Raw genomic sequence first — 23122 nt, 5'->3', positions numbered from 1 at the left:
TGTATCAGACTCACAGGCACACCCACACACACACCCACACACACACACACACACACACACACACACACACACACACACACACACACACACACACACACACACACACACACACACACACACACACACACACACACACACACACACACACACACACACACACACACACACACACACACACACACACACACACACACACACACACACACACACACACACACACACACACACACACACACACACACACAGTATCAGTTGAGCACACCCTGTGGCCCATTCACCCCCCCCCCCCTACTCTGATACAAAGATAGATTAACCTGCTAAAGCTGCTGCCTATGTATTTAAAGTAGATCCTTCTCCAGCATTAACACGATTGGATGTGATACTGTGTCCAGGCGGACTGATCTCACTGCTGATAATGTTAGCTATCAGGCTTTTCTGGAGCGTGTGTGAATAATATGTGGGCCCTGGCATCAATGCTACCATCACACACACCTTGATTCATTGATCGATTCAGATGAGCAGGTAAGATACATAAAAGAGTTGTATAACCTTCAGAAGAGGGATTTAAGTGATAGCAGAAGCAATCATGAAACTCATGTGAAATACTAATAGAAAGTTGTTAAAGCTTATGCAAACTTGGACAGTGTTTTTTCTCCCCCTTCTTTTTGGTGCAAACCATCAGCAATCTCAGATTACCTTGAAACGTTGGATGGATTGTATCTAATAATATCAGAGTGATTAGCTCGCCCTGCACCCAGCCATGCTGTCACATCTCTTTATCCTCTGTGTCTTGTCCTTCTCTGCAGGCATCACCAAGCAAACACAAGACTAGCATGGTGGTGTGTGCCAGCTGGATGGAGAGGTAAACGTAAAGTTACATTTTCACCTCCCTGCTCTGGCGCTGCCCTCCCCTTCTCTCCCCCACTGTTGCCGCCCTGCTTGGTTGGGTAATTGGATTTCAGTGGTAAGCCAGGGGTCTGCTCTCTCATAACTTTCTGGAAGGTCAGAGGTGGGAGGGCAGCGCTGTGTCACAGCTAATCTGTCCCTGGACAGTCAGGAGAAACAGCGCAGTGCGCGCGTGACAGAGTGAGTCCCTAAAAGATTGTGTGTGGATGTGTGTGGCATGTGAGGGTCGTCCTCCTGGTGCAGACGCTGTGTTGGTGAGACAGACTCAGATATTGCTGTCATTTCTTAGGCGATGACCCTAAATAAATGGTTCTCCACAGACACAAGGTGGCATTGAAGAGGAGACTCTTATTATCAGACAGGCAAAACAAATGGTGTCTGATCCCACCCACATACTAATAATTCCTTACTTTTCCAGATGCTCAAAGCGCTTTACAGATACACATTACACATATTTTTTATACATGCAATGGTCACTGTGGACAATACCCACAGGAGCAAGTTCAGGTGAAGTGTCTTGCCCAAGGACACAACGGCTTTACAGACGCAGCAGGATTCACCCCTTGATCTGATGATCATTGCACAGCGCACTGCGCCACACCGTCCATCTTCACGCCTCGAAGTCATCGAGGCGCTTTTACAAGTACACATTGATATTATACATGTACTGTGGACAATACCCACAGGGGCAAATCCGGGTGAAGTGTCTTGCCCAAGGACACAACGGCCAGCACCCCCCTTGATCTGATGATCAGATGCACAGACCACTGCGCCACCCGTCCCGTTATACTCCACCCAGAATCCCAGCTCCTACCTTCTGGTAGAAGATTCAGGGTTCCCAAGAGCAGGCTGAACCGCTAAGCACTCACCTATGTCCATTAAGCTTCTGAACATTCACATGAAATGAAATGTAGTCAAATGTAATGAAATGTACTTTTTAAATGTTGGCCATGAGGGTAGTGCAATAGGTCGCCATTGTCAGCATGTGCGTCTGTGTATTGTGTGTGTTCAAACGGTGTATGACTGAAGATATGTGGATGTCTCTTAATGTCTAAAATGTGTGTATATGTACATGTATGTGGAACTGCGGGACGGAGTCCAGAACACATTTCCTTACGGGGACAATAAAGTATATCGTGTCGCATCGTATCGTACTCACACCAAAACACGCATTTGAGAGGACATCATGTCTTTTGGGGGTTTTATCTTTCCTGTAATGTTATATCGATGTTTGTGTATGTACATGGTCTGCAAAGGCTATGTATCTGTGTTCCCGTCAGAGGGAGTTTCTCTGCCACACACTGGACTCCTTTGTTTACTTCAGGAACATAGTGACATCACTATGTGACACTTGCGCTTCTATTGGCTAGCGCTTCAACACATTGTACGTGACAGGCTAAGGGGCGGGACATCTCTAAGCGGTTGACCAATCACAACAGAGCCGGCCAGCTAACCAATCAGAGGGCTCTGGTTTCAGACAGAGGGTGAAAAGAGGTGCTGCAGCACAGGCACATAGTACAAGTACAAATTTATATATATCCTCTTTAATAAAATGTTGACATCCTTAAACGGCAACGGTTGCCTCAGCCATTTCATATGTTGAAACACAACGGATGAATAGATTTACATGTTTTTCACCATGTTAATAACAAAAGTAAAACATCTGAACAAATCCCTGGTTACTATAAAATATCCTCAGGAAACCGAACACATTTCCACGGTTGATTAGAAGCCTCATATCAGACGCCCTTTGATAACCTCAATTGAAGTTTATTCATCCTCAACAGTTCGACATTCTGCTTTCAAAGGATTATTTGGAGACAGGGATTCATGGTAATATCCTTGAATAGATGGATAGGTACATAGGTTAGGCATCTCCATATTAAACCTGTTAAGAACCTTGACAGACACTTGGACTCAAACGCACGACTCAAAAGAAAGTTTGTTGTTCAAAAGGTCTTTACTTTGGATAAGAATAAAGTTCAAACAAAAATCACTCCTGAGAGGCAAAACGTAGCAAAGCAAACTACAAACTAAATAAACTTGACTATGATCACAAAGTAGAAAACGTCTTGGTGTGACAAGCTGGCTCTCTTAATGGCACAAGGCACAAGACGAACTGGCACAGGACAAACGGAGACAGGACTATTTATACATGAGGTAAGTGGGAACAGGTGGAAACAATCAGGGGCGGGCAGGCCCGCCTTAACCTGCCATCAGGCCCTGGGGCTGATTTTTTTTTGTAGGCCCCCTATTTAAACAACAAATCAAAGTCATTTATAGCCTCGGCAGGCTCTGTGATCGCACTTCTCCACTCTGCTCTGCGCGCGCCTGGTCCTCTCCTCCAGATGAGTGACGTATCGGGCCTCCCTCATGTCCGGTTGCCGTTGGCTCCCCTCCACGTAGCAAGTCCTCGTCGTCCTCTCATCTCCTCCAACAGATAATGTCCCTCCTGTCTGTTCTTCCTCTCCCGCTACTCCATCGCTATCAGAACCAGACGGCCTACTTGGCTCCGAGGCCCCGCGGCCGGCACCGCTACCGCTCGGTACAGAACTCATCTGTCCTTCCTCCTCATCCTGGCCTACAGGTTTAAAATAACCTGTAGGCTTCGGCATTTTTTGTAATAGCTGCTTGTCTCGAAACTTATTTTCCCTCAACAATTTCCTTTCCCGAGCGCCACTCTCAAACGTTCTCTCCTAAACAACCTTCATCTGTCACTCAATCACTCGCAATTTGAATAAGTCATATGTGAAACATATTCTCATTCTGATTGGCTGTTAAGTGGTGCCCACTGACTGTTACGGAGTCATCTCTGGAATCCATCGATCTGATTGATTAGCGGAGCAAATGATCAAAATACTACGGAGGGAAGATATTTTTGTTTGGATTACTTTTCTCGGGGAAGCTTGCGAGTGTGTGTCTTTGTGTATTTTTGCGTTTGTGTGTATTGTGTTTGTTTCCCGGGGAGAACACTCACGAGAAACACAGGCTGTTGTTATGCCTGTGACGTCAAGTTACTCCGTTCTCCGCTTGTAATTATGCCGAAGCTTCAAAGTTGTATTTATCTGAATTTTAATATTCTGAAAGCCAAGACTTTGTTTATTTGAAACCAGATGAAAACAAACTGTAACGGACCCTGCCGTGTTATCTATGATTACTATACGCCTTACCTTCATAATTTCAGCCGGAGGGAGGGGGAGTGAGTGGCGAGTGAGAGCTGTCATCTTCCCTTTACAAGCTTCAAAAATGTATTTATCGTGTGATTTTGGAAATAAAAGTTTCATATTCTGAAAGCCAAGACTTTGTTTATTTAAATGTTTTGTAAAAACATCCGAAATAAAAAACTTTTTTTTTTAATTAAATTTTTTTTTAAAACTTTTTTATTGGCTCATGATAGGCCCCTGATCTCCGTAGGCCCCTGGGCTTCAGCCCAGGTCAGCTCGTGCATTAAGGCGGCCCTGGGGGCGGGGCAGACGCTGATGATGGCGGGAAAACACACAAAGGGAGGAAGTAAGGGGACCTGAAATGAGAGACAAAAGGTAAGTACAAAATAAAACAGGAAGTGCAATGACAGGACCAGACAGGTGAACATAAATCTAACCTGGGCTATGAATTAACATGAAACAATAACATGAACCTGATTAACATGACATGAATAATTTAGCAGACATGACAGGATGTTACAAAACCTTCTACTGCATCTTAAGTTGAACTATACTGCTGCAGGTCTCCCTTGAAAAAGAGATCATTGATCTCAATGGGATTTTACCTGGATGAATAAAGGTTTTGAATTGAATTGAAGTGTATCATACAACCTGATCTCACCAGAATGCGTGACTCCACCACGACTCCTTAACACCACAATGCGTGGTGGAGTCATGAACTTTGTTACATTTGCGTGTCGGCACCACGCAAACAACCCCAATGTAAAGTGAATGAGGCTCCTTTGTCGTGGTGTACACACGCATTTCTACAACGTCCCGCAGTGAGCTTTTATTCTATAAAACGTTTTTAAAATCTACTTTATAGCTTGTAGTAACTCACGGGAGGCTTCTTTTATTTTATTTGTATTCATAATTATTTTTATTTTTCGTCAGAATGTAAAAATTACATTAGTTACGAATTTGTGTTCTCAAAAAACAGTGCATTGTGTGTAATGCAACTGTGATTTTTATTAAATTGTTGTTGTTTGTTTGTTTTTAAGGAAGGCCAGAGCTTCAGCTGTGTCCAATAGATTGTTCCCTTTAGTTAACGTTATTTAAAAGATAATGATCATGTCTTGTATTACGAGCGTCCATTCCCATTGGATAACGGAGAATTTTACACCCGGAAGTAAGCAGCCTATTCTCCTTACTGTCGATTGATTTTACAGTGATATCTGCACTACTCATCGACTAAAAAACACCAGATTATCCTTGTTAATTACACAACATTGATTGGTTTGAATTGTGTACAATGCTTTTGTATTTTCCCCCTTCGATTCGGAGAAACAAATATTCTTTCGGAGTTTTTGGACGGCAGAAGACACTACACTACCCAGAATCCTCAGCTATCGTTTGGGACTACACCATGAACCCCGTGATCAGCCCTCAAGCTCTGTGATTGGTTGACCTCCAACTGCATTCCATATGAAAAAAAACGTTTCGTAAAAGAGAAAATCATACTTTATTCAGCAGTGCTTGCTTTACTCTTTGAAAGTCATCACATGAATGCATTGTAATAAATGGTTTGGCTGCATTAAATATTACACATCTGTCTTAGTTCTTTATTTATCTACAGAGATCAGGCATGAGAATACACCGGAAACTATTCTTTTACCGTTCTGTTTTAATTTCACAATAAAGTTAGTAGTAATATTTTGTTTTGATATTATTGTTTTTAATTAACTACTAGACGACTGGGTCATGTTAAGACCATCTTTTTTTGGTTGCTATGGGTTTTTTCCATCGCTTTTGTGTTACAAACATCAAAACAATAACAAAATAATATTCGTCGTAAACTAAACCGGAAACAGCAGTATATTTTATTTTGTTAACACTGTAAACTTGACAGCCTTTTAACCTATGCTTTTAACCCAAACCACCTACTGGTTAAAGCACGTTATTGCACGTTTAGAGTAATTGCAATGCAGGAAGATTGTGTTGCTTTTTAATGACTGTTTAAAATGCCTTTTTCTTAATGTCTTTCATTTTTGTAAAGGACTTTTGAATGTGTTATATTTTATGAAAACATTCAAATATTAAGAGTATACAAAATAGTGGGAAAGTAGAAGGTCAATTATATAAATATAGAATAGAAAATATCAAGAAGATACTCAAATGATATCTAGAGTAAAACAGTTTAGTGCCTGATAGGAGGATGTGCTAACTAATAAGGCTTTATTTAAAGAAATGTGCAGAATACGACAGTGTAATGGTGGAAGTATACACATATTGATAGATGTCTTGTAATGCACTGTTGATGAACCTGTGACCCAAGTTTGTCATTCATTGCATAACTACGCTATTGTGTATATGATATGTCAATAAACCTTAGAAAATCTTGAAATCTTGAAAGGGATGTGCAAAATAGCAATTATATACAGTCTTTAATGAACTATTAGAGAATAACGAGTAATGAATATGCTTTAAACGGATCTGCAGATAAATATGTAGTCTTCTCAAGCACCAACTATCAAATATCTCTCCTGATTGTTGGCACTTGACAATCACCTTCACTGAATTTCATTCAGGTGTAACTAAAGTCTGATTTAAGGGTTGTTTATATTTCACATCATTAATCCAAATCTGTAAAGTAACTAAAATAAAACGGTTCTGTCTGCTGCAGTCTGGCAGGCGGTACCGCAGCATCCGGACTAAAACCACCAGACACAGAGACAGCTTCATCCCACAGGCCAGAAGACTATTAAACACCTGAACTTAGAAATAACATTCATCTGGCTGCTACTTAGAAATTATTTATCTAATATATCATATTCCAATCACTTGTATATAGACTCTTATTGCACTATTTCACTATTTTTTCTGTGCATCTGTTTTATTGCGTAGCACTGTTGGAGGAGCCTGTGACCTAAGGGGGGGAGGGGGGGTAGGACACGTTCGATTCCTGTTTTGAATAGTGTGCCTCGATGGGTTTCATTCCATTTCAAAGTCCTTTTGGACGCTCTGTGTAAACGTCGCGCATCCAATCACAGAGGTTGAGGACTGATCACGGGGTTTGTCAAGCTAAGCACATGGTGTAGTTCCAAACGATAGCTGAGGATTCTGGGTAGTGTAGTGTCTTCGGCCATCCTAAAACTCCGAAAAAATATTTGTTTCTCCGAATCGAAGGGGGAAAATACAAAAGCATTGTACACAATTCAAACCAATCAATGTTGTGTAATTAACAAGGACAATTTGGTGTTTTTTAGTCGATGAGTAGTGCAGATATCACTGTAAAATCAATCGACAGGAAGGAGAATAGGCTACTTACTTCCGGGTGTAAAATTCTCCGTTATCCAATGGGAATGGACGCTCGTAATACAATACAGAGGACATGATCATTATCTTTTAAATAACGTTAACTGAAGGGAACAATCTATTTGACACAGCTGAAGCTCTGGCCTTCCTTAAAAACTAACTAATTTAATACAAATCACAGTTGCATTACACACAATGCACTGTTTTTTGAGAACACAAATTCGTAACTAATGTCATTTTTACATTCTGACGAAAAATAAAAATTATTATGAATACAAATAAAATAAAAGAAGCCTCCCGTGAGTTACTACAAGCTATAAAGTAGATTTTAAAAACGTTGTATAGAATAAAAGCTCACTGCAGGACGTTGTAGAAATGCGTGTGTGCACCACGACAAAGGAGCCTCATTCACTTTACATTGGGGTTGTTTGCGTGGTGCCGACACGCAAATGTAACAAAGTTCGTGACTCCACCACGCATTGTGGTGTTAAGGAGTCGTGGTGGAGTCACGCATTTTGGTGAGATCAGGTTGGTATCATAGCACACGGCCTTGAGCTGCCACACAGTTTGTTTTCTGATTCACTTTTATGTAACGGGGGCATAGCAGGTCTCGTACAGCACAAATGTGAGCTAGTTTTGACTGGTTATCAAAACCGACATCACTTCCTGGCTTAAAGTTTGAGCAATACGTGTGCTGTGGGAGATACATGTAGACATATGGTCTGACATGTATCTGTGAGGGAGACACACAGGGGAGATGTTAGCTGGAGCCTGTGTAAAAAGCATCTCCGGTATGAGTGCTATCGGAAAAAAGAGTTCAACTCAGACCAGAAACATTCATGTTATTTTGAAGTTTTGAAATAGTCTGCATCGCTGTGTAGCTGCTGTCCAACATATACTAATAATAATAATGAACAAACACATTCCTTTGTGTTATGTTGGTTGCATTTGGCTGTTCTTGTTTTCTTACAATCTTAACATTCATCGTGTTTGATTTACAGCATGTGAGCTGATATGGATTTGTTTACTAAATCTGTGGGGCCTTGCCTTGTGAAAGAATGCATTATCTAACCAGCTCTAAAACAAGGTTGGATACTTACACCATTGCCCCAAGATTTGTTTCGGTGTGTGTGCATGCCTGTGTGTGCCTCATTAGAAACTCAGTGGAATATTTAGGAGGGCCCCAGAGATTTGTCATACTGATGAACACTATCCAGAGGGGAAGAGACACCATTTCGAGGCAGCGAGGGAGATAGTGGGAGAAATGTGATAGAAGAAGAGAGGGTGAGAGAAAGTCGCAGAGCAGAAGAGGACAGGAGCAGCAGAGGAAGGAAAAAGGCGTCTGCCGAGCCACACCAGAGTGATCTTTAATTCTGTGTTCACAACGGACGCAAAGCAAATTTGATCGATTATACTTTACCTCTAAAGTAAAAGCAAGGACGTGGAAAGATGCGCTGGAGTGTTCTAGTAAAGTATACCCCGGTAAAACGTACCTTCGCTTCCCGTCCGGTGTGATGCACCATAATAGTAAGAGTCACCGTCAACCATTTATGTTATTATTTGGTGTCAAAACATCCTTTCTGCTTATTATTATATTACATTTCCATGGATACATACACACTAGTGTTGACCTCGCACTCGCCTTGTGTGAACTTGTGTGAAAAAAGGCAGGACGGTGGAGATTAAAACAGAGATCCATACCATTGTGGCGCATGATGAATGAATGGATCAGTGAGCTGTACCCACATGCACTCTCTCATGCACGTGGATGTAATGTTTCTGTTGTGAATATTAAAGCAAAGAAGTGGATGAAATGAAGATGACAAGCTGTCGAGGGGAGCAGTCACTGAGTCTGCTTTATTCTGACTGATTGCTTTGCACTCTCCATTGCTCACAGATGCAGAAGCTTTTTGCACACAGTGCAATGATATGAAGAATTGTTCATGGCCGCTGAGAGCGAGTGTGGACATTTGTTCGCCCAGAATGCACTGCAAACAATGGAGGCACGGGAGTGCTCATTGTCACACTGAAGGGCTCTGGTACTCATCTCCAAATGAGTTAAACAGAAGAGAGCAAGTTAGGAAAAGATGAGAAGGGTTGAAGCAGGCAGGACCCAAATGCAGATTTCAACGAAAAACCTTTATTCCAAGGAACGAACAAATACTTTTCTTTCAAGGCCAAGGCCAAAGCGTAAGAAACATAACCCTACCCCGTGACACAGTCAAAGACAAACAAGGAACCAACAATGACGGACACAAAAACCAGAACTTAAATACACACAAGACTAATCACACAAACAAGACACATGTGAGGAGGGAGGAGAAAACACAAGGGCAGCAGGTGAACACAATCGGGTAATCAGGGAGGAGGGAAAACAGACAGGCAAGACAGGGGGTGAAGACTTTTCAAAATAAAACATGAAACCAAAGACAGAAAAAGACAAGACAAAACACAACACAGACAGATCGTGACACTTTGAACATAAATGAAGGGAGTGGAGAAGGGCATCTTAGGACAGGAAATGGAGATATCAGAGAACTTATTGCTGAGCTTTCTTTAACTTAACAGCTTCACTGCAGTGTTTTCATCACACACAGATTATCAGCAGTGGCACAGCGGGGGTTAAACAGACAACTTAAAGTTCAGTCACAACAAAAGTGCAACATCTAACTGCGAGTTGGTTTTTGGTAGTTTGTCATGTTCATAAATACATGGATGTAATTACATTTCTGCAATCTGCATCCACAAATCTAAAGAGTACATTTGCATCAGAAATATTACAAAAAAATGTGCACCAAGAGTATAACTAATTGCATCAGACGTACTACAATTTGCATCAGACATATTATAGTTCGCGTCAAAAATCGTACAGTTTGTATCAAATATTTGACAATTTTCATCAAAAATATTGCATTTGCATCAGCATTGTTACAATCTGCATCAAACATCTCTTAAGTTATATTGAAAGTATAACAACCTGCATGAAAGACAATAACATGTAAATATCTGGGATGAAATGTAACTATTCTGCCCCATCTACCATTTGCAATGAGTGTATCGTGTGAAAAGGAAGCCTCACATGGATCAATAACACATCTAATATCTAGTCAGAATATGTCTTTACACCTGATATAAGACATAATAACTTCAGAAGCAACACTGCAGTGAGATATCTGGTCTTGTTTTTAGACAATATTTTGAGGCATATCTCAGATTAAAGGCGGAGGTGCAGGTCAAACCCCACTGCAGTCAGCATGTCGTTGTGTCCCTGGGACTCTTCACCCCAGAGTGCTCCTGTGGGGATTGCCCACAGTATTGAGTATGTAAGTCGCTTTGGATAAAAGCGTCTAACAAGTAACATGTAATGTAATGAAACACATTTCTTTACACATTTATTAGAAAACAGAATACTTTTGGAGTATTTGCGGCTTTTACTGTAACACAACATTTCCTGATTGTGGTCAAATATAGCTCAAAATGAGTTCTCCCAGCTAATTACAAGATCTGATTTATCTAAATATCCCGTCTTATTTCAAGTTCTCTTACCAAGCTAATTTGTACCTGTTCTCTTGGCAGATTTTTGCACTTATTTCAAGTGAAAACACCTTGTTTTCATTATTGCGTAACTTGTTTTTGGAGCAGCATTTTTTCCAGTGCAGATATCTTTCTGTTTTGTCAAAGTTTTCTTGGGCAAGATATTGATCACCCAATTGCTCCCTATGGCAAAGCTAACAACGTGTAAGTGAGTGTGAATGTGTATTGCTTCTCATGAGCAGGTGACACTTGTTTTGCTGGCTTCTGCCAACAGTGTTTGACTTTGTGTATGAATGACTGAATGCTGATGCAGTGTTGTAAATAGCTCTGACTGCAAAATGCTTTATGTAGACGGTTGTGCGCTATCTTTCCTCTCAATATTTACCTTCACCCAGATTCCACCTTCCGACAGCCGTCAACCCAGACATTGTTTATTCATCTTTAACCTCGATACAGTGGTGCAGTGATGTCGGATTTTAGCAGATACTTGGAAGTTACCATCAAAATGGCTCCCTCGAAGAAAGCCAATGGAATATTTCAGTACAATTAGATATCTGGCAAACATGTTGTTAAGCAGGATAATCTCCACATATTAGCACTACTTTATAATTGTTGAAGCTTAAAATGCAATCGGCAGAAGTAAAAAGCTAACGTTAGGCTATAAAGGAAATACATCATGGTCACATGACTCCTCCGACAGTCTACTTCAGTCGGGTATTTACTGACAAATGTTATGTTGTAGAACAAAACAACAACAACTCTATATTTCTTCATCCATCTATCCTACGAACACCTATTCTTTCATAAACTTGTTTTTTCCCTCCCTTCCCCCTCACCTCATTATTTATCTACTGTTGTTCTTCAAAATCATCCACCCTATTATCAATCATATTAATTAGGTTCTGTATCATTGTTCTCATCATTATCCAGGTGTCTATCATTGATCTCTCTTTGTTTTAATCAAGGATGTTTATTTGTCTTCATCCATTATAAAACGCATGTTTAAACTTTATAAAAAGATAAAACAAGATCATATACAGTTTTACGCCTGTAGGTTTGCCCATGAAGAAGGCTTGTTGGAGTAAAGAGTGCTAAAACCCCGGGATCACTAGTGACTCGTGACTTCTCTTGGACTTTACCACAAATTACTCATAAATCATCTTCAACTTTACCAACGAATGACTCGTGACTTCTTTTGTAGATTACCACCAATGACTCATGGTTCTCTTGGACTTTACCACCAATGACTTGTGACTTCTCTTGGACTTTACCACCAATGACTTGTGACTTCTCTTGGACTCTACCACCAATGACTTGTGACTTCTCTTGGACTTTACCACCAATGACTTGTGACTTCTCTTGGACTTTACCACCAATGACTCGTGACTTCTCTTGGACTTTACCACCAATGACTTGTGACTTCTCTTGGACTCTACCACCAATGACTTGTGACTTCTCTTGGACTTTACCACCAATGACTTGTGACTTCTCTTGGACTCTACCACCAATGACTTGTGACTTCTCTTGGACTTTACCACCAATGACTTGTGACTTCTCTTGGACTTTACCACCAATGACTTGTGACTTCTCTTGGACTTTACCACCAATGACTTGTGACTTCTCTTGGACTCTACCACCAATGACTCGTGACTTCTCTTGGACTTTACCAACAATGACTTGTGACTTCTCTTGGACTTTACCACCAATGACTTGTGACTTCTCTTGGACTTTACCACCAATGACTCGTGACTTCTCTTGGACTTTACCACCAATGACTTGTGACTTCTCTTGGACTCTACCACCAATGACTTGTGACTTCTCTTGGACTCTACCACCAATGACTCGTGACTTCTCTTGGACTTTACCACCAATGACTTGTGACTTCTCTTGGACTTTACCACCAATGACTTGTGACTTCTCTTGGACTCTACCACCAATGACTTGTGACTTCTCTTGGACTCTACCACCAATGACTCGTGACTTCTCTTGGACTTTACCACCAATGACTCGTGACTTCTCTTGGACTTTACCACCAATGACTCGTGACTTCTCTTGGACTTTACCACCAATGACTTGTGACTTCTCTTGGACTTTACCACCAATGACTTGTGACTTCTCTTGGACTTTACCACCAATGACTTGTGACTTCTCTTGGACTCTACCACCAATGACTCGTGACTTCTCTTGGACTTTACCACCAATGACTCGTGACTTCTCTTGGACTTTACCACCAATGACTCGTGACTTCTCTTGGACTTTACCACCAATGACTTGTGACTTCTCTTGGACTTTACCACCAATGACTTGTGACTTCTCTTGGACTTTACCACCAATGACTCGTGACTTATTTTGTAGTTTACAATAGTACCAATGACTCATGACTTTACCAACACTGACTCATGACTTCTCTTGGATTTAACCACCAATGACTCGTGACTTCTCTTATTTTGTGTGCAGTGTTTTTCATTTCACATAATATTTAGAACATCTCAAACTGGAAACAGTCGCTCTGTTATTTCGGTTGAAACTTCTTTCAAGTTTTCCGTACAAGCTATTCAAAATGAGCTCGTCATCCGCAACTACTTAGCTAAAAAAAAAGTTTCCGAAAGTTTATTCAGACTTTCTGCCTTCTATGATTTTTTGGTTAATCTTGAACTTCAGAGTCAGCTTTCTCCTAGAACATAAGGTTGTGTTTACTTGCTTGGTTCAACACAAACATCTGTGCATCCAAACACTTGTACACATGTGTTTTACCTGAACGCACTTACAGACACGTCCTTTTGCCCCTGGAGCACTGGGAGAGGTAATCTGGGTGGATAACACAGCTTTCTGATGCTGTCTCAGATTACTCCCCGTCTTCCTTGTCACTCCAGATCTCTCTTTGAAGCTTGAAGGGGAAATCAAATGAAAGAGTGTGTGTATTTGTCTTTGAGAGACACAGAAGCACAAAGGAAGAGAATGATAAGTGTGTCCATGCCTTAAGGGCTGTTTGCAGATATGCATTATCTGTCAATCTACTTGATCCACGGAGACAATAACAGTTCATAGAGGGCTTTGATCTCAATGTGCCCTCTCTATGACTGTGGGCCTCCATTTTTGTAAGTTTCCTTTTCATGTGCAATTTATTGGGTTCACAAAAAACAATATCACACAAATATGTTGAGGTAATAACGGTGAGCCACTGCCATCAGCATAGAAGGGAACTACTATACGGGGATGAGTGGGAATATCATATCAAACAAGGAAGGCTTTATTATCCTCGATATCTCATTTCCTAAGAAAAGCCATCCGTCTCCCTTGGGGAATACTTGCCCCGATCCCATTTGATGAGAAGCTGCCATATGATTCACCAAGTATCTAATCACAAGCATGTTCCTCTCAATGAGAAGATTGGTTCCCTGGTATATTAGTTCACCAGCTCCCCTTTAGGAAATCATCAACAATCTCATTCCATTTTTTTCCAAAGTTCTTTACTTAAAACTTGCGACCCCTTGAGATCCAATTTCAATTGAACAGGACTTTAAGAGCTCTGGTTTGTAGCTGAGCTCTCTCGTTACCACCGTAGTCTGGTGGAAATACGGCAATACTGCAGAAATGTTCATTACTTGTGTGCAGTCTCAATTCTCAGGCATCTGTGAAGAATAGATGAGAACCCCTGTCATGTATTGTCCATCGGGTGGCATTACAGTCTTCTAAATACAGGCTGAAGTAATTTGCTGCTGCCTGTTAATAAATCAAACTATACACATCTAGTGCTGTACTGTAAGTTTAACTATTGCATTGTATCACTGTAACTTGATACCAAACAGATGCACAAAGTTAGGAATGTTTTGAATTTAAATAATGAATCTTGCTTTTTCTCTTTGTCTCTTCGACACATACGCAGACATTAATACAATTTGCATTTGCAACACTGGATAACCTGCGGCCATTTGATATGATAATGAGATGATCTTTCACCCTTGCCATTTATATACAATTAAACTGACAGTGCAGTGCTCAAGCAGAAACACTGCATCCGTTCTCATTTTCTCTGAACGTCTCTTCCTCTGTCTCTTCCTCTGTCTCTTCATCTGTCTTCAGGTGCCTGAGATAGATGAGAAGTGACGGTGGTGTCTCAAGTGTCATAGATGGAAACAGGGTGATGAGTCTTCTAAATGGACAGCCTGCAGCAAGACGCTCATCTGCATTCAAATTCATAACTTGTTTGTCCAAGTGTGCTTGTGTGTGTCGCCTATGTTTCTGCAGGCCTCTCACAAACCGTATAGTCTTCACATAAATATGACATCCATGAGTTCCTTTTGCTCGGTGCATGTGTGTATATACACTTTATGAATAGCTATAGTCTGGGAAAAGCAAACAGGTGAGAAGTGACGTCATGGTGATACATTGACATGCACACACACGAACACCCTCACATCACAAGGTGTCAGCTTGCAAATTGGTTTCTCTCCTCCAGGATGACAGAGTTGACAAGCCCTTTATGAGAGGAATAAACAAGACTGCTTTGCCTCTCTCCTAACTCTCGCTCAATACTTTCAATTTAAAGCTTCAAATCTCCTTTTAAACTGATGAACCTAACGCTACTCTTTTCTGAGTGGCCACTTATCCATGAGACTGGTACATCAAATCACTCTGAGAACGCTGTCACCTTGCTTGTGGGCGTTTATCAGTAGATCAGTAGATACACTAGCAGAAATATTTACCTTCAAACATGAAGTTTATGATGCATACAATTAATTTGTTTTGGTGTACATACATGAACACCATAAGAGGAATTAAGTTGTAAAAAAAGAGCAAACATCAAAAAATATAAAGTCTTAAAGTAATGTATATATTATATAATCTGCCACTAATGACTCATGACATCAATTGAAGTTTACTACCAATTATTCGTGACCTTTCTTGTACTTTATAACCAATGCCTTGAAAGATAATTTAGAATCAGAATTTAAAGTGGTAGAGCTGTCCAGTTACAGAGACGTAGCGTTGTACAGAAATGTGCAAAATACACTGAGTATATTGCAAGATGTACAGTATGGAATATGAAGAATGGCTCACATGATGCGTGTTAATGTATTTAAATTACATTACATGTTACTTGTTAGACGCTTTTATCCAAAGCGACTTACATACTCAATACTGTGGACAATCCCCACAGGAGCACTTTGGGGTGAAGTGTCTCAGGGACACAACGACATGCTGACTGCAGTGGGGTTTGAACCTGTGACCCCCTGATCCGAACACCAACGCACAACCCACTGCACCACACGCGGGAGGCGTTAAATCAGGGTTGTCAAACTCAATTTCATCACGGGCCACATTAGCATTATGGTTGCACTCAAAGGGCCGGTTGTAACTATATAAATATACATATATAAATATATAATATATATAAAATAATGTATTATTTATATGACATTATTGCCTCTGAATTGGATTATTATTGGATAGGGTAATAACTAACTACGTTTGAAAGCAGAAGTCTAGGGCAAATAATTGCAAGTCTCTTCAGTGTGCATGCCCCAAACGAGATGCATTGTGGGACATGTAGTTTATGGGCAACCTGCTTCTGTAAAGTGGCATGTAACCGTATAATAAACGTATTATAATCTTTGCAAGCTCTTGCGGGGCCACATAAAATGAAGTTGCGGGCCGGATTTGGCCCCCGGGCCTTGAGTTTGACACCCCTGCGTTAAATCAAATCGAATCAAATAAAAATGTATTATAGCCCCAAATCACAAGAAATGCCTCAAAGGGCTGTACATTGCAAACAAAAGCAAAGACAAAAACAATCGTCATAACACAAAAGTTAAGAGTCTGTCCGAGAGGGTTTTTAATCAAATTCCAACTGAGGGTGCCAATATTAATGACATGCCTTTTGCAATACATGAGGCTGCAACATATAAAGGTTTCAAACTCCCAGCGCGCCCACTGAGTGCACTTACTAGATACTTCTGGCAACTTGACTTCAAAATAAATGTGAGTTTATATTGTTTTAAAAATGTTGTCTCATATAAACTGCTGTAAAACCTCTTAGAGGTAAATATACTTTTTTAAGCACATCAACTTTTGTGAACTTCGGTAGTGTTATTTTGTCAGCCATTATCACTGCAAATCACCAATTCCTGCAATGTGCTGACAGCTGGGTGCGCAGGCTGCATGTGGGAGCCTTGCCGTTGGGAGGTCATGGGTTTGATCCCCACCTCTGCAGTCAACATGCTCCATAACGGCAAATTGCTCACGTAGGCATGAAGTCTATGGTATTAAAATGTGTATGTAAGTCACTGCGAATAAATGCAACAGCTAAATAACTTCTAACGTAATGTTTGCAACGGCTGAAGAAATATAACTAACAAAAAACACAGCTTCACTAAAAACTCCTGAAATGAATCCTTACTTTACTTGATTGATTATATAACTTTAACTATAGTGAATATATTCATTTTCATCTGTAGTGGAGGATAATGATACAATCTGTATATTTACACTACTTCAGAAATCAAGAAAATGCTGTGAGTTGGATACAATAATTGCGAGCAGAGGGGAAAGAAGTAACCAGATATTTTACTCAAGTGTAGACATTTACTCTCTTACAAGTAAACGTCTGCTATTTAAATGGTACTGAAGTAAAAGTACAAAAGTATTAGCATCAAATACTCAAAGTGGTAGTGGAATAGTATGAAGTAGCATACCATGGAAATATTCAGGTAAAGTTCAAACACCTACAAAATGTATAGTACTTGAGTACATACTTGTGGTTACTTCACCGCTGGTTGTGAATATATATATATATATATATGCATAATGATGTGTCTGTGTGTGTGTGTGTGTGTGTGTGTGTGTGTGTGTGTGTGTGTGTGTGTGTGTGTGTCATCCCTCCATTCATCAGTAATGAAGGCTCCTTCCATTCCAGCAGCCAGGAAATAATTACCTTGTGTCTGGAGCCATTTTCCATCTGTAGCACACTGTAGTGCTCCATCTCTCTGAAAATACAATCCTTTTTCTTCCTCTCTATTTCCCCCTCCCTTCCTCATCTTACCATTCTGCTCCACCTTCACACCACCTCTATCTAAAGACAGATAGCAACACCTCACTGCCCGTACCATCGTTCTCTGTCTTTAAATATGCATTCATTTACTCCATTGAGTGGCAGGTGGTTGCAAGAAGAATCGGACATGTGATGGTTTAATATTCATAATGTATTTTAATGGAGTTTTATATCTGCAGGCCGTGTGTGTGTGTGTGTGTGTGTGTGTGTGTGTGTGTGTGTGTGTGTGTGTGTGTGTGTGCACGTGCATGTGCATGTTGTCATGGATATATCCATTAGAGCAAAAAAATATCGCCTACACCCAAGAGGCTTAACATTTATTTGTATCAGTTCCTCAATTGATTAAATATACTGCTACTGGTAAAATATTTGACCTCTTCGTTCAAAACCTCTCTGGCCATTTGGTCTTCTTCTGTCAAACCAGTGTCTTCATTCCAAGCCGTTAGCTGTATTTGAAATGAAATACAGTTTTTAAATTAAATGTAAAGTTAACTATGTAAACTACAGGCAACATATAGTTTAAACGGTGTTTTAACTATGGATTTGGTCAAGATATCCACCATATCCCCAAACCATTTCAGAGAACTTAACCATCTAGTGTTGGTAAAAAACACAATCAACCGTAGAGAAAGCAAGCACACAAATCGACCTTAAATGTCATGTATTAATCATAGCATTCACGGCACATTCACTTCATTAGTCTGGTATTAAACTTTATTTGAAATGCAACAAGTTGTTTTTTTACTGTGTCTTGTTTGATGATCTTTTTCCCACCTCAAAGTGTCTTAGCTTAATATATTTCAGGAGCATCTTGTGCCTTCTGGGAGAATTGGACATAGCGTAAAAGCAGTTACAAAAGAACACATAAAAAGCATACATCACATAGTTAACAAGTATCTGAACCGCATCACCGCTGAAAAGAAATGACTGAATATTGATGCCCTCATCTAAAATCCAATTATTTTGTGTGTGTTACAAGAGCTGCTCGAGCTCAAAGGAACAGGTTTGTTATCAGAAACAGAGACAGTTTGAAGTCAGTTAGCATTGTTGAGTACTTTTCACCTGCACTCCTTCAATGGAGAATCAAACCTTACCTTATTGTTAGTTCTGTAGAAATGTGTTACAATGGGAGCCTTTTACTTTCAGTTTGAACTTGCAACAAGGGAGAGTTGTAAATGCCTGCAAATTACAGAGGTCTCCAGAGAAAAAAATAAAACAAAATTAAACCAAATGCCCTCGGTCTGACTTCAGTGAATCAACATCTTTCATATCAAAAAGCACGTCATGGCTAAAATAATAAGCTTTTAATTTGACACACCAGACAACCACACACTTTTAAATGAGTTAAATGTTTGTTTTAATATTTGATTTTAGTAGCATCAGTCTGCCAGGGTTTCTCTGAATAGCTGGTCAACAACAAAGCTAAGCTAAAGGCGGCTAATGTTCGGCTTTATGACGTTTTAGTAGTGTCATTAATTTCTTCAGACTCCTTAAAGCTTCAATCGTCATCATTGAGGTATTTACTGAGATATCTTAAGGCTTAGAAAAAAACTTGTGTTTACCACTGACCTTATTTCAGGTATCTTATCAAAAACTCATTCCAAATAACTATTGACTGTTCCTCCTGGCGACACTGCACGCTAACCATTAGCTGAGAGGATGAAGCATGACCTACAGCCAGTGGCGGCGCCAGAGATTTTCTCTAGGGGGTGCTGTGGGGTAGCTTGACGTTTCATAGAGGGTGCTCAAACATTAAGGGTTTCCCATTAATGCACCAGCGCTACAGTTGAATTTTCTTCTGCAACACTCCCCACACGCACACACAGTGTACCCGCGACTGTTACAATGAAGGCTCGATAATCAGCTCACGGCATATAGGTGTAAGCAGGGGTAAAGTGCTATTTGTACAGGTGGGGGGTGGACCTCACCTCCTCTAGGAGGGACCTCACCTCCTCTAGTGGGGTCCGGGGGCATGTTTCCCCGGGAAGATTTTTTGTAAATATTGAAGTTAAAAGCATCAATCTGGTGCACTTTGAGAGCAACATTAAGAGATCTATGGATACATCTCTCAACACCCATATGAAACAGAACTGTAAACAGATTTTCTATTTCTTTATAGATATTTTACAAATCACTCCCCTTTTGAAACAAACCGTTTGAGACCCACTGAGATAACTAGACTAACGTTAACTATCTAAACACTGAGAGTCCTTTACTTCACCTGAGCTGAGGTTATCTGAGACTCTCAGTCTGACAGGAGATAGTTCTCCCTCCACCTTGTTGTTGAAAAAGCTCCTTATATCCGTTAGCTTGGCTAGCTAGCACCAGATGCTAACCACAACGATCTCCAGTAGATACCCACCGGTGCGCGAGCTCTCTCTCTCGCTCGCTCGCGCACGCACACAAAATGGCTCGTGCCACACACACACAGAGCAGAGCTTGAATGAAACACAGAGACCCAGAAGTAAGCTACTCACGAGGCTATGCTATTATGTGCAGAATCCCTCTCGCTTTCAGGTGGTTTTGATTGAGTGTCCATACGTGGACGTTTAAGGACTAAAAAACGATACATTTTTCACTTTGCTGTTAGCAAATCATTTGGCGCTCTAGCTAACAGGAAGTCACTCAAGTGTCACAAAGTAATTTAGCCTATGGGTAGGTCAAACATTGAATGGGTGCTGGCCATTGGCCTAATCATATCACCTGTGTTGGCTTTATGTTTTTGGTTATAAATGTGTTTGTTTCAGATTTGCATTGATGTAATCAATAATTTTTCAAATTTAATTGAATAAAAATAATAATAATAATTGTCGAAAAAAAAAAAAAACACATTTCTTGGGGGTGCTTAGGGGGTGCTTTGGCAATCCTGGGGGGTGCTTCAGCACCCCCTAGCTTCCCCCTGGCGCCGCCCCTGCCTATAGCGCCCGAATAGTGTCACAGCAAACAAATATCGCTGATGAAGACTGCAGCCCATTTATTTTACAAACTATAGTAAATACCTGTGAGTGTGTAAACCTAGAAAGTATAACCCCATAGTTGCAGGAAAATGTATTCAGAAGTGAAACATTAAATATTCAGCAGCGCTCTTCATTTGCATTTGTAGGATTATGGTTCCTCGATTAATCAGTCCGTTCAGTTCTTTTGTTCACTTACTTCATTGTTTATTTCTGACCTTGGCCCTGCAGTGCAGAGGCTGCACAAATCTCCTCAACCTCTCTCCCTATATCTCTCTCACTGCTGCCCTGTTCTGCATTCACCGCCGTTGTATTTACTTTCATCCCATTCACCCCTTTGTTTTCAATTGCAATTTCCTCCATCTTTGAAAAACCTCTTTTATTTCTACATCTACTGAAAAATTCTCATTTATAATTTCTCGCTTTTCTGTGTATTTATCTCACAGCCTGTCCTCCTACAAAAAACGACCATATAGGTTGATTGTTCAGCAGCTAAATACGACCCAGAGTCACGTTTTAAAGTGTAGCACCTCTAGTGGTCGTGTAAGAAACAACATGCTCCTGTCGATTGCAAACGCTCCGGAGGGTCGTTTATTCACAAATAACCCTCTCTGGAAAATCCTAAATTGTGGAATAGTTTGGCCATTAAAATGCTTTTTTATTAGATTTCTAGCGAGAAGTGTATATTGTACTTTTATAATCTACGTCCCGTGGATGTGTAGGATCTACAGTTTAGATATACGAAGATGATTTGAGGTCTCGCCAGGAGAACGTGTAAGGCTTGTTTGAGACAAGCGAGACCTGCGCAGACCTGCGCAATTTCGATCAACGTCTTGCTGGTGCATTGCATGATGGTTAGTCATTTTGTCCGACTTGCTCTGGAGGCTCGCCTACATGAGACGTTGAAATCTCGCGGGACAAAGACGCCCGCAGCCTTGAGAGCGAGGCGCGGCGGCGCAGTTCCTCTCCACGGGCTGCGAAAGCGTTTTACGTTGCCCCCTCCATTAACATTTTTCATAATTGTTCCACAATGTTTATCATCATGAAATTAATATCTATATATGTTATACTATACTTGCACTGCTTACCGTTTTCATACTTTATATATCTTAGCATATTCATACACACTGTTCATACTGCTCACAGGCTGATATCTAGTGTATTCATACCCCTCACTGTTTATTCATAATTCAATTCATTCTATATTTTATTCTGTCTATTGTGTACATTACTTTTCACTTTACTGCTTATTGCACCTGGTTAGAAGCTAAACTGCATTTCGTTGTCTCAGTACCTGTACTCAGGGTGCGAACTGGAAGGGAGCAGGGGGAGCTATAGCTCCCCTAGTGGTGACATGAGCTCCCCTGGGAACATGGTTTGTGAAATTTGGGGGGAGCTCTCTAAAATACTGATATGATGACCAAATAAATTCCATTTTGGGCATGTTTTTTTTTTCAAAGGTGTAAAATAAGTGAAATACAATTATAGTTTATGATTCATGAAAAAAGTGTCGCCTGCTTGCACGCTGCCCGCAGCTCCACCCACTACCCACTCACTCACAAGCTCGTTTAGTTGGCACTGCATGTTTACCAGGCATTGTTGCTGCTGCTGACATGTCGAAAAGAAAAAAACAACGTACCTTGGGCAATTTCTTTAATAAGACGGCCAAACAACCTGATCAAGAAGACCAACCGAATGTAGCTGGTGGTAGCACATCGTACGTTGTGACTGCTGCTACAACAGAACCGAGAGAGGAGGGAGCTAACGTCAGTGCTAGTGCTAACTTGACAGCTAACGTTAACTTGGGGGCTGAAGAGACACAAGAAGACGGGCCAAGAGAAGCTAACTTGATGACTACAACTACCATACAGTAGTAGAGATCGAAGGAGATGTGGAAGAAGATGATGATGATGCTACTGATGACCACTCCACCTGTTCTTCCTCTTCCTCCCTGCCTGCTGCTCGAGATGGGGGGGGGGCGAAGTTGCTGCGGTGGTCCCGCGGCCGCCGGCTGGCTGGACCAGCCAACAGTGGAGTGAGTGGATCATATTTTTGAGACATTTTAAGTTGATTTAATTAAACAGTCAAACGTTACATTGGTGGTCCGTGGATTACTTATTATCAAGTTGATTGAAGTTTGCGTAGCCCATACATGCTCGGGAAATCTGTTGACATGAACATGATCCATCGGGACGTTTCATGTAAATGTAGACCTGTGG

Source organism: Pseudochaenichthys georgianus, chromosome 13, assembly GCF_902827115.2.
Source record: "Pseudochaenichthys georgianus chromosome 13, fPseGeo1.2, whole genome shotgun sequence".
NCBI classification, from domain to species: Eukaryota; Metazoa; Chordata; class Actinopteri; order Perciformes; family Channichthyidae; genus Pseudochaenichthys; species Pseudochaenichthys georgianus.
Note: the sequence above shows the minus strand (reverse complement) of the source record.